We start from the raw sequence: 12,138 nt of genomic DNA on the forward strand, positions 1-12,138 counted from the left end.
ATAAAATGAGGTTCTGAATATCGAGAGTTATGGAAAATGAGGTTCTGAATGACGTAAGCTATATGAAATGAGGTTCTGAATAACGAAAGTTATGTAAAATGAGGTTTTGAGTGACGAAAGCTATGTAAAATGAGGTTCTGAATGACGTAAGCTATATGAAATGAGGTTCTGAATAACGAAAGTTATGTAAAATGAGGTTTTGAATGACGAAAGCTATGTGAAATGAGATTCTGTATAACGTACGTTATGTGAAATGAGATTCTGTATGGCTAACGTTTGTGAACTAAATTTCTGTATAACGTACGTTATGTCAAATAAATTTCTGTATATCGTACGTTATGTCAAATAAATTTCTGTATATCGTACGTTATGTGAAATGAATTTCAGTATAGCGTACGTTATGTGAAATGAATTTCAGTATAGCGTACGTTATGTGAAATGAATTTCAGTATAGCGTACGTTATGTGAAATGAATTTCAGTATAGCGTACGTTATGTGAAATGAATTTCAGTATAGCGTACGTTATGTGAAATGAATTTCAGTATAGCGTACGTTATGTGAAATGAATTTCTGTATAGCGTACGTTATGTGAAACAAGGTTCTGTATGGCGTACGTTATGTGAAACAAGGTTCTGTATGGCGTACGTTATGTGAAATGAATTTCTGTATAACGTTCGTTATGTGAAATGAGGGTCGGTATACCTGGAATTTTGGTGAAATATATTATGTAAGGCTTGAAATTGGGGGCTAGAAGTTGGTCTACTGAGTTCTCTCGATAAGCAATAATTTCAGACCTCTACCTTCAGCCACAACGATCTTATTGCGCCCAAGTTGCTCCGAGAAAAGATTGTTCGTAGAGCTTTTTGCCGAATTAACGGAGTATTTAACTTGGCGTGTGAACTTCCGTGCACAGTTGAAACACGAATTTCTAAAAAATATTTGTTGTTATTTATCGACTTCAGCGTCTGAAAATGTCCACAGATACAAGATTTGCTTATACAACGGTAATTATGTACAATTATATTATATGAGTGTGAATAGATATCCTTTATTTATTTTTGTAAGTTCGAACGTGATTAAAAGCGCTATAGGCATTTTGAAACGTTTTGGAAAGGTCAAAATTAAATATTTCCATTTCCATGCATCTAGATATCTTACGAAAAAACAGGTTTTTTAAAAATGGATTAGATCTTTCAAGAACGGTTCAAACCGATTTGAAAGGGTTCACTGTAAACGCGTCTAAAGTGACACTCAATGTTTTCACATTGCTAGCAGCTAATGGAAAATAGCTTGAGAGATGCCTTTAAACAGCATGTGTCAAAAAAGTGACTGTTTATTCACAGCTTTATCGAATATAAAAGTGCTCTGTGTATAAATTTTACCGTGAATTAATCGAAAGTTTGGTTAAGCCTTTGAGCGAAAATTGTACATAAGCAGGAACACTGAGTATGTTATTGCACTTGGGCGCGTGAAGGTGATATAACAATTTCTTTACGGCAAAACGTTTTAGTTACACGATTTTCAATCTGTTTCCTTTAATGAACCTCTGGTGTTACGGAAAATTGAGTTAGAAGGATTGCAATTTAGCAACCTCGATGTGTTAAAAATACCATAACTCTATTGTAATTCACTTATTTTCACACGAAGGTTCCATTATGGTTTGCAATTGACAGTAATAATCAGGTGGACGAATTTTTGAGAACCTTTTATGCCTCTGCTACCGTACTTCTAAATCTAACGTGAGTCGAATTTAATGTTATTAGCTATTTCAAAATTTTGAATCCCTTTGCACCACGAGTCACTTGGATAATTAGCAAATGTCATCATTAATGCAAGCCTTGGTGGTGGAATAGTTTAGACAAATGCCACTAGATGCTCCCATAATCGAGGGATGGATATGACTGGCCCTCTAAGCTTAGCAAAGGCTTAGCTTGACGAGTTCTGATTGGCTCCTGCCTTAGGCAATATAAAATTTGTGTGTAGAAGATCAGCCATAGGAGTCGACAATTGCTTTAAGACCCGCTACCTTTGATCGCCCTGTATGTTATAGAGCGAGCCAACAAATAGCCGAGACAATTCGGGATGAGCTAAAACTAAATTGTAATGTGATTCCCATGGCAATGGTTTTAAGAAAGCTTTGTTTCTATGATCAAGAGTAGTTCTTAAAATGTTTGCAATTTTTATGTCAACGGAATTTTTCATGGAATGAGTTTAGAGCTCCATTTTGAGCCTAAATTCATAATTTCTCAAACATTATTTCGCTCTCGATAAGTTTCTAAAATTTAACTTTCAAGATTCATATTTATAATTTCCCAACATTGAAATTGGAAGTTCACATTCAAAAACATTTCTTAAAATAAAAATGGAAAATTATGAATTTCCGCTCAAATTGAAGCTCAAAACTTCAAAAATTCAGATTTGATAGCAATTGGTTTTCCAAACACTTTGAATGACTGCAAATAGTTTGAAAAACAATTCTGATTGCTGATACAACACACTTTCGAAACCATTCCCGTAGAAATATCATTACAATAAAATTTTAGCACGGCTTGGTATTTTTTATCGAATTTTCGAGGGCGATCAATGGTGAGCTTTGCGAATATCCAAGTGGGCCGTCCTTGGACTAATTTTAACAAGACATTTTGTTAGAATTTTTGCTATGTTTATCGTCCTATTATAGGTTTTCAGAAGCCAATTTGTTTTCGACAGAGAATTTGATGGATTATGGAAGTGTATTTGGACCCGATAATGCAACGGGACTTGTGGGATTGTTGCAGAGAAATGTAAATATAATGTGGGAATAGGGACTACTTGGGATAAAAGCGAAATGGGACATCGTTCACGTTTACTAATGTAATGCTAAGCTAGTGAATTAAAAAATAAGACTGGCAAGAAAAAACAGAGCACTTAGGAATGGTCATAATTGCTTTGCATCATTTGGATGTATTTTCCTTAGCAGAAGGTCATTTCAAAGAGCTCGCATCTCTAAGACCAACTGATCGGATTTTTCCATTACTAATAACTTCAATGTTGAACCCTTTATGAGTTTTTAAGCTTCGATTAAATGCTTTTACACATTACAAACAGTCATCAGAAATAAATGGTTCAAAATGGTATAATTCATTAAGTTTTTTAAAATGTTTACGTGGAAAGGTGGGAGACACCTGAAACGTTCATCGAAAATCTATTTTAGATCTGGAGTTAGCTTGTTGAGCTACATAACACAGATTCCTTGCGTACATTCTAAGAACTGTGAACTTTTTTATAAAATAATACTGCAAATATAACTTTTTTAAATACGCATGTTGAGGCGTAATACATTACTTTTATGCATGGTCTTTCGGTACAGAGTGTTCGAAGAAAATAATCCGTGTTTGAACTTCTTTTAGGAGGCAGATATTTCTTTATTTCCAATTCCACCAACGTACAAAGCCTTTGAATATATAGATTATTCTCACTCAATATATCGACTCAATTGGAAGATCATGTCAATTAAACCCATGAAATCTACACATGATTGCTTTGGTGTTCTACGGACCTTCTCGTGGCAGGTGTGTTTTTGTGATACAGAACTAGAAGGTTTTTGGGTAATTAGTTTAAGGGAACTCGCGATGGAGTTAAAACAAAGCACTATATGAAAGTAATTGACCCTGAAATGCTGCAAAACTTTCGAAGACATGGATTTACAAGGAAACACTTTCTAGAAGTGAATGCTTAGAATGGATGAACACACTCTTGCCCAAACACATTTTCAGTCCATAAATTAACATTCTTTTAACATTTTCCTGCAATTTACATATGAATCTTCAAAGGAAGTGGCTATTTGGGTAACTTCGTCGCGAACCACAGAAAACTTAATAAAGAATGGCGCGGGTCCAGTGGATCCCCTACAAGTTGACTTTCCTTACGAACTTCAGTTTTGGCTTGGCAAAGCTAGAGGAATTTGTGGGCGGGATTTATACGTGCATGTATAAATCCCGCCCACGACCCTTTGCCAAGCAAAAACCGGAGTTCAGGAGGGCAGTCCCCTTGTAGGGGATCCACTGGAGCCTTGCTATGCTTTAAATATTTTTTATTAAAAGATTTATTCTTCTGTTCAAAGCGCCTATGCAAACCCATATTTGTAGTGAGATTGAGAATAATTAAATAATTTTTTAAAACTTTGTTTCCAGATATGGTTGTGTGTATTTTTATCAATCCATTCGATTTATTTCCTGTCGTACGTTCAGGCTTGGAAAATGAAATTCAAATTTCGATGCGTAAAAGAATACGTTGGCACTTTTTCAATTCTTTTACTACAAGGTGTGTTTTTCGTGTATTTTAAGTGAAAATATGGAGCAATGAAGGGAATGAAACTGAATCATAGAGATCAAATAACTTCACGTAACTATTTTGTCGTACTAGGTTACAATCCAAAGAGAGGACTAATGACGGATATTGTCTGGACTTGTTGGTTCATACCCTTATATTTTGTGACTATTTTCTTCTCTGGTATTTTTCTCTCGGAGCTGACGCTCCCGGAAACCATTCACTACTACGATAGCCTTCAAGACCTATTACAGAACTCGAGTTTGAAAATTGATTTACCTAAAGGCACCTCCGTTCATTATCATCTTGCCGTAAGCGCATCTTTATTAGTAGACATTTTTAGAGAGCATTAAGTAGTTCGAAATTCTTTAAATATCCAAGCATCTACCGACACCAAACCTTAAACACCATTTCGATGCAACTATGAGGAGAGGCACAGGGTACTTTATAGCTCAGATTAATAACCCTTGATATGAATGGGTGGTATGTTATCGATTGGGCGTGCTATCAAAACAGCATTGTCCAAAACGGCATTTTCATAAACGCGTTTGCCATTATAGCCATTTCTCGTTTTAGCGCATTTTGATTACAGCGTTTATATCTTGAGCGTTGTTTCGTACGCCTTTTCCAAAATATTGCTGTTTATCTGCATTAACTTCCCAAAATAATATGCCTTTTCCAAAAAATTATATTTTATATTTACTTCCGATAAAACATTACTCCTTTTTGCATAATATTGTTCTTTGTCCTATATTCTTAATATAATAGATATTTCCCTTCCTATGAATCACAGTTTGGGCGGAAACAGCAACCGCTGTTTTGGGAAATAGCGCTGTATTGAGAAACGCGGAAACAGCAACCGCGGTTTTCCTTCCACGCGGTTTTGCAAACCGCTGTTTTAGGAACCGCTTTATTCCAAAACGCTCTTTTGAAAACCGCCCAACTACCCGTGAACCTGAATGGGTTGGGTTAGGTTAGGTTAGGTTAGGTTTTGTTTGGTTTGGTTTGGTTTGGTTTGGTTGGTTTGTGTTGGGTCCAACTGGTCTGTTTGGGTTTTTTCGGTTAAATTTGGCTGGTTAAAATATGGTGAAGGGGTGATAATTATTTTAAAACGAGACTTTCGTGTCCAGAGACCAATTTGTCCCGAGACCCAATTGTACCGGGACCAATTTGTCCCGAGACCCAATTGTACCGGGACCAATTTGTCCCGAGACCCAATTGTACCGGGACCAATTTGTCTCGAAACCCAATTGTACCGGGACCAATTTGTCTCGAGACCAAAGTGTCCCAAGAACCATTTGTCTCGAGACCAAAGTGTCCCAAGAACCATTTGCCCCGAGACCCAATTGTCTCGAGACTGATTTGTCCCAAGACCAAATCGGCGAGACCAAATTGTCGCGTACCGAAAATTCTACGTTCTACCGTCTGAGGGGTACCACATGGCGATACTATTTCAAAACTGCCAGTTTTCCATACCTTACATATCCAGGGCTATTAATCTGTGTTTCCAGCCTCCTATCAACTTTAGCGCTGGGTCGACTACCCTATTTTCACGGTTGTTATGCCTTACTCAGGTCTTAAATTTCAATCATATTCACGACAAATCAAGAAAATTCATTACATTTACTTAACTTATTAAGGGAGCACTTAAAAATTTACATAACACTGACCCACCTCTGTAATTTCGAAATACCATAAGAACTTCTAATATTCCTACGAAATTTCCTTCTAACTAACAAGGGGTCGGTGGAAGCAACACATTATTTTTTCAGACCAATAGTTCGTTTAGCATATTATTTTACTAGCTTTGATTTTGTGAAATTCTTGGAAATGATCAGGACTCAACTGCTGAAACGGACAAGGAAGTATATGAGCAGATTCTTAAATCGAACGGACTATTCGATCCGATGGAATTGGATCTTGATTCAATTCTTTCCAATATGCATATTGGAAATCAAGTTATAATAATGGATAAAGACTCAGTTATTTTTGCGTTTGTTTCGTTTCTTGATTGCGAAAGTCAGAAATATGAAATCCATATCTCGAAAGAGCATATTCTAGTGGAAAATATCGCATTCATGTTCAGGAGAGGCTACGTTTCGAACTTGATTCCTAAATTCAAAAATTTGTATGTTGACAATATAATATTTTTTGTTTGCACAACCCTAAGGGTTGTATTTTTGAAGTGCAGCTCATATGTGACTTTTTTCCACGATACGCAAACAAAGCTCGAGTTTTCCACGATACGTCAACAAAGCTCGCGTTTTTCACGATACGCTAATAAAGCTCGGGTTTTTCACGATACGCTAACAAAGCTCGAGTTTTTCACGATACGCTAACAAAAGCGAGAGTTTTTCACGATACGCTAGCAATGCTCGAGTTTTTCAAGATACGCTAGCAAATCTTGAGTTTTTCACGATACGCTAATAATACTCGAGTTTTTCACGATACGCTAGCAAAGCTCGATTTTTCACGATACGCTAACAAAGCTCGAGTTTTTCACGATACGCTAACAAAGCTCGAGTTTTTCACGATACGCTAACAAAAGCTCGAGTTTTTCACGATACGCTAACAAAAGCTCGAGTTTTTCACGATACGCTATCAAAAGCTCGAGTTTTTCACGATACGCTAACAAAGGCTCGAGTTTTTCACGATACGCTAACAAAGGCTCGAGTTTTTCACGATACGCTAACAAAGCTCGAGTTTTTCACGATACGCTATCAAAATCTCGAGTTTTTCACGATACGCTAACAAAATCTCGAGTTTTTCACGATACGCTAACAAAATCTCGAGTTTTTCACGATACGCTAACAAAATCTCGAGTTTTTCACGATACGCTAACAAAATCTCGAGTTTTTCATGATACGCTAACAAAATCTCGAGTTTTTCACGATACGCTAACAAAATCTCGAGTTTTACACGATACGCTAACAAAAGCTCGAGTTTTTCACGATACGCTAACAAAAGCTCTAGTTTTTCACGATACGCTAACAAAAGCTTGATTTTTTCACGATACGCTAACAAAAGCTCGAGTTTTTCCGTAGTAACTCATATATAGATCCTCTTAGCATTTTCTTTTGTTCAGTAAAAATTATCAAAAACAATAATAATAATAATATTTTGAATTACAGCGTGTTGCGATACGTGGAAAGCAACCTCGTCGAAAAAGATATAAACAGTATCAAAATTAAGAAGCCAAACTGCCTAGCGCTATTTCTGAAAAAGGAAGAATTCCACAATGTACTGCCTTTGAACATGCAAAACATGAGACTCCCTCTGTGCGTAGTATTAGGAGGGTGCGTCGTTTCATCTGTAGTACTAATTCGCGAAGTACTTTACCCACCGAAAATGCCGAGAAGATCAAATAAGAGACGCGTAAAACAAAACTACTACAGGAAATACGTAACGGCAGAAAGGAGATTGCGATTGCGAGCTGAGTAATTTTACTGTGAACTATAAGCCCCAAAATGAAGAGATGCGTTGGCAAAGTGAATTTATTTTACATTACAATAAACAGCAATTCGCTGAAAGATATTTAATCAAATTCTCTCTAGCTTTTTAATATCTATAAGTTTCTGTTGATATTTTAAGATTTTGTTGCATAACCTTATGATCGAAAACATGTTTTATTTGGTCGGCAATAAATCAGACCGGGAAACATTTTTGTCTGAGTTGATTGAAGAATTGCAATTTGATAGAACTATCAAATATCTTTGCTAAAAATATTACAAATACAGTCCATTAGTTATATTTTGAGGGTATATATATTTTTTTTTTTTGAATTTCTCAAAGTAAAGTAACTTTCATCGAAAAGTTAATCAATTTCAAGTTAAACAGTTTTCACTCCAAGTAAAACAACTTCAAATCGATTAGTTTCGAACATAGGTTGGAAAACAGTGTGAAATACTATTATATTAGACCACCAGTGAGAAGATTTTTACCGTGAAAAGGTACGAAATTCTAATTGCATGTTCGTTAACCCTGGAAAAAGAAGCTTTTTATTTTCCATGGCACGTAGAGAAACTTCAGTGGCGGGAATAATTTAACGTGATCTTAATTAAAGTTCAAAGCTTCGTACTTAAGAAAATATTTCGTTTAAAGGGAGGGTGAAGTGGAAAATCAAGTGATTTTTATCGATTATTCTTCTAATTATAAGACCAGTCTGCACAATTAAACATTCAGGAAATATCTCCGGATGATTTTAAAATTCAAATTAGGCTCCGATTTTAAGACTAATTTGAAGTATCTCCCTCCGACCAATCGCGTAATGTCCTGCCTTTTTATTAATAAAATTCTCGTGGCACGCTCCGTGTCGAATGAAATTTATCGCGAGATTTGATAAAATTTGCGAGCGATGTGACAATCGTGGCGCGAGACATGGAGCGTGCCACGAGAATTTTGTTAACAAAATGGCAGGGCGTTACGCGATTGGTCGGAGGGGGATACTTCAAATTATTCTTAAAATCGGAACCTAATTTGAATTTTAAAATAATTCGGAGGTATTTTCTGAATATTTCACTATGGAGACTGGTTTTATAATTAGAAGAAGAATCGATAAAAAAATCACTTGATGTTCCACTTCACCCTCCCTTTAAAAACTATAAACTAGAACGCAGCTTCCGTGTGTAATAATGGAATTTTTAAGCCAATCGTAGCTGATGTAGAGTAATTAAATAATTTTACGTGGCTCGCGTGTTGAAAACCGACGCGATCAATAAGTGACTCCGTTTTATATTGAAACGTCGCATTAATATAATTATAGATAGAAGGCATTTTAAGTGTGTCATTATGGAATTGCTAAGTCGGTTTAGCTGAACGTTATTTTGTGTTAGGCACAGTATACTGAAAGCGAAACCACTAAATAATAAATGACTTTGTTTTTCATTTTCGACAAAAAGGTTGACTGGCGCCAGTATATTGTTATTGTTCCTTAGGCACAGTATATTGGAAGCGGAATACCTGACTTGCTTTTTCATATTCGACAAAAAAAAGTTGGCCAAAAACTTAAAAAAGAGCTTTGAAAAAATGAACGTGACGTCAAAGTAACTTACTAGTAGAGTAAGTAATATTTTTAATTTTTTTGAAACCAACTCGACTTAATTGCAATATGGTTTTATGAATAACATAATCAAAATGTTACACATTTCTTCCAATCTCACATTCACAGTTCTTAAGGTTCAACCACAAACTTATTTATTATCACTTAAATCAAATGTGTTTCGATCAATTACCCTTCGTCCCAAAAGAGTGCAAAATGTTCGGGTATATTTTAGTAGTTCTGGGCAATGGTGTCCAGGACCCGCGAGTTATTTGAATTAGGTTCGTATAAGGGATGTTATGTAAAATTAGTTTCACAGGTAATATGATTTTTATGAAAATTTTGGTGCCAAGTGACGAACTGTATAAACTTGTAGATGGGTGCTTAGAACATTTTACGTTTCATCAGTTCCAAAGCGAAGCTTGGCTTATATTCACATGTTAATGTTCGCTAGGATCTATTTGTTGGGATACCGCATTTTTTTTCTGGTCTTATTTTTTATGACAGCGCCATCTAGATTTTAAAGGCAGGTCTATAAAACCATTTTATAGAAATTTTACAATTTTTTATTTTTACTTTAGTTTCTTTATCAATTATATACTACCAAAATCTAAAATTTTAGTTTCGATCTCTACAAGATGTACCGAAGAATGTTATTATCATTCAGTGAGAAGGGAGTGAGTCAGTGACACACGAATTTGTAACCAATTTTTGTTGTTATTTATCGACATCTTCGTCTGAAAATGTCCACAGATACAAGATTCGCTTACACAACGGTAATTATGTACAATTATATTATATGAGTGTGAATAGATATCCTTTATTTATTTTTGTAAGTTCGAACGTGATTAAAAGCGCTAGGCATTTTCAATTTTGAAACGTTTTGGAAAGGTCGAAATTAAATATTTCCATTACCATGCATCCAGATATTTTACGAAAAAAAAAAGATTTTAAAAACGGATTAGATCTTTCAAGAACTGTTCAAAGCGATTTGAAAGGGTTCACTGTAAACGCGTCTAAAGTGACACTCAATGTTTTCACATTGCTAGCAGCTAATAGAAAATAGCTTGAGAGATAGCTTTCAAACACAGCATGTTTCAAAAAGTGACTGTTTATTCGCAGCTTTATCGAATATAAAAGTGCTCTGTGTATAAATTTTACCGTGAAAGTGTGGTTAAGCCTTTGAGTGAAAACAGTACATAAGCAGGAACACTGGGCATGTTATTGCACTTGGGCGCGTGAAGGTGATATAACAATTTCTTTACGGCAAAACGTTTTAGTTACACGATTTTCAATCTGTTTCCTTTAATGAACCTCTGGTGTTACGGAAAATTGAGTTAGATGGATTGCAATTTAGCAACCTCAATCTGTTAAAAATACCGTAACTATATTGTAATTCACTTATTTTCGCACGAAGGTTCCACTATGGTTTGCAATTGACAGTAATAATCAGGTGGACGAATTTTTGAGAACCTTTTATGCCTCTGCTACCGTACTTCTAAATATAACGTGAGTCAAATTAAATGTACTAATTTATTAATATTATCGATTTCTCAATTTTGATTCCCTTGCACCACGGGCCCACGGCCTACTTGGATTTTTTGCATAGTCACCATTAAGGCCCTCTAGCACGTACCACCAAAAACCTGGTGGGCCTTAAGGGTGAGCTTTGAGAGTATCTAAGTGGACAATGATTAGACTGCATGCTTTTTAATCAAACCATTATTTTTCAAATTTTGTAATATTTGTCGTTCTATTATAGGTTTTCAGAGACCAATTTGTTTTCGACAGAGAGTTTCATGGATTATGGAGGTGTAATTGGGCCCGATAATGCAACGGGAATTGTGGGATTGTTGCAGAGAAATGTAAATATAGTAGGGGAATTGGGACTAGACCTACTTGGGACGAAAGAGAAATAGGACATTTAATACTCCAATTTTGACGCTAATTAACGCCAAGCATCTAATTCCATTCTGTCATAATTCGAAACATTGTATCGCATAAATATGACCGTGATATTAAAACATATTAGCACTTAGGAATGACCATACTTGCTAAAACGTCTCCTGTTAACACTCCATAGGGGGAGGTTAGTACTGTCAGAAGTGAGATGAGACTAGAAGTGAAGGGCTCTAGCATTGGTAATAGATCCTGGCATTAGTGAACAAATTTGGGGATTTTACGCCGCTTCAATCGCGCCTACGCTAGAGAGAAAAAAATTGGTCGAGTTCCAAAAAAATTTCTTACCCCCTTCCCCTCAACCTAAAGCGGCGAAACACGGACGCGGGTGCTTGAATCTAGTTCGGCCGTCAACCACCGCGAGCGTCTCACGTTTTGGAGGGGAAATTCTGAAACCGCCACTAGAGGGCCAACCGTTGGTGTGTTATCAAGAATATTCACTTTCGCCGAGTGAAGAATTTGGTTAGCTCAGTACTTCTAGTCTCATCTCACGTACTCTTTATATTTGAACGCTCTCTCTCTCATTTAGAGATCAGCCAATAAGGAGCTTTAAGATTATCATGTAAGAAAGCAACGTATTTGACCGAGTCTAATAAAACCACTCACAATGCTTTGCATCAATTGGATGTAGCTTCCATAGCAAGAGGGTCACTCCTAAGAGCTAGTATTTTTAAGTAGTTCTTGTAGTCTACTTGGTCACACATATCTAACAATCATCAGATTTAATGGTTTAAACCGTTATAAGTCAATCAGATTTTTAAGAAGTTTACGTGGAATGGTGGGAGACGCCTAAAATGATCTTTGAAGATCTATTACCGATCCTAAGTTAGCTT

General features: G+C 36.0%; 1 protein-coding gene across 4 annotated transcripts in view; it reads left to right on the forward strand.

Annotated features, from left to right (window-relative positions):
- Positions 1 to 12,138, forward strand: part of LOC149709018 (nose resistant to fluoxetine protein 6-like) — a 119,588-nt gene that overhangs the window by 40,202 nt on the left and 67,248 nt on the right. The gene's annotated exons all lie outside the window — the stretch shown is intronic.

This window comes from Phalangium opilio, unplaced genomic scaffold, assembly GCF_054372755.1.
Source record: "Phalangium opilio isolate 3A_F unplaced genomic scaffold, DU_Popi_V2 ptg000013l_1, whole genome shotgun sequence".
NCBI classification, from domain to species: Eukaryota; Metazoa; Arthropoda; class Arachnida; order Opiliones; family Phalangiidae; genus Phalangium; species Phalangium opilio.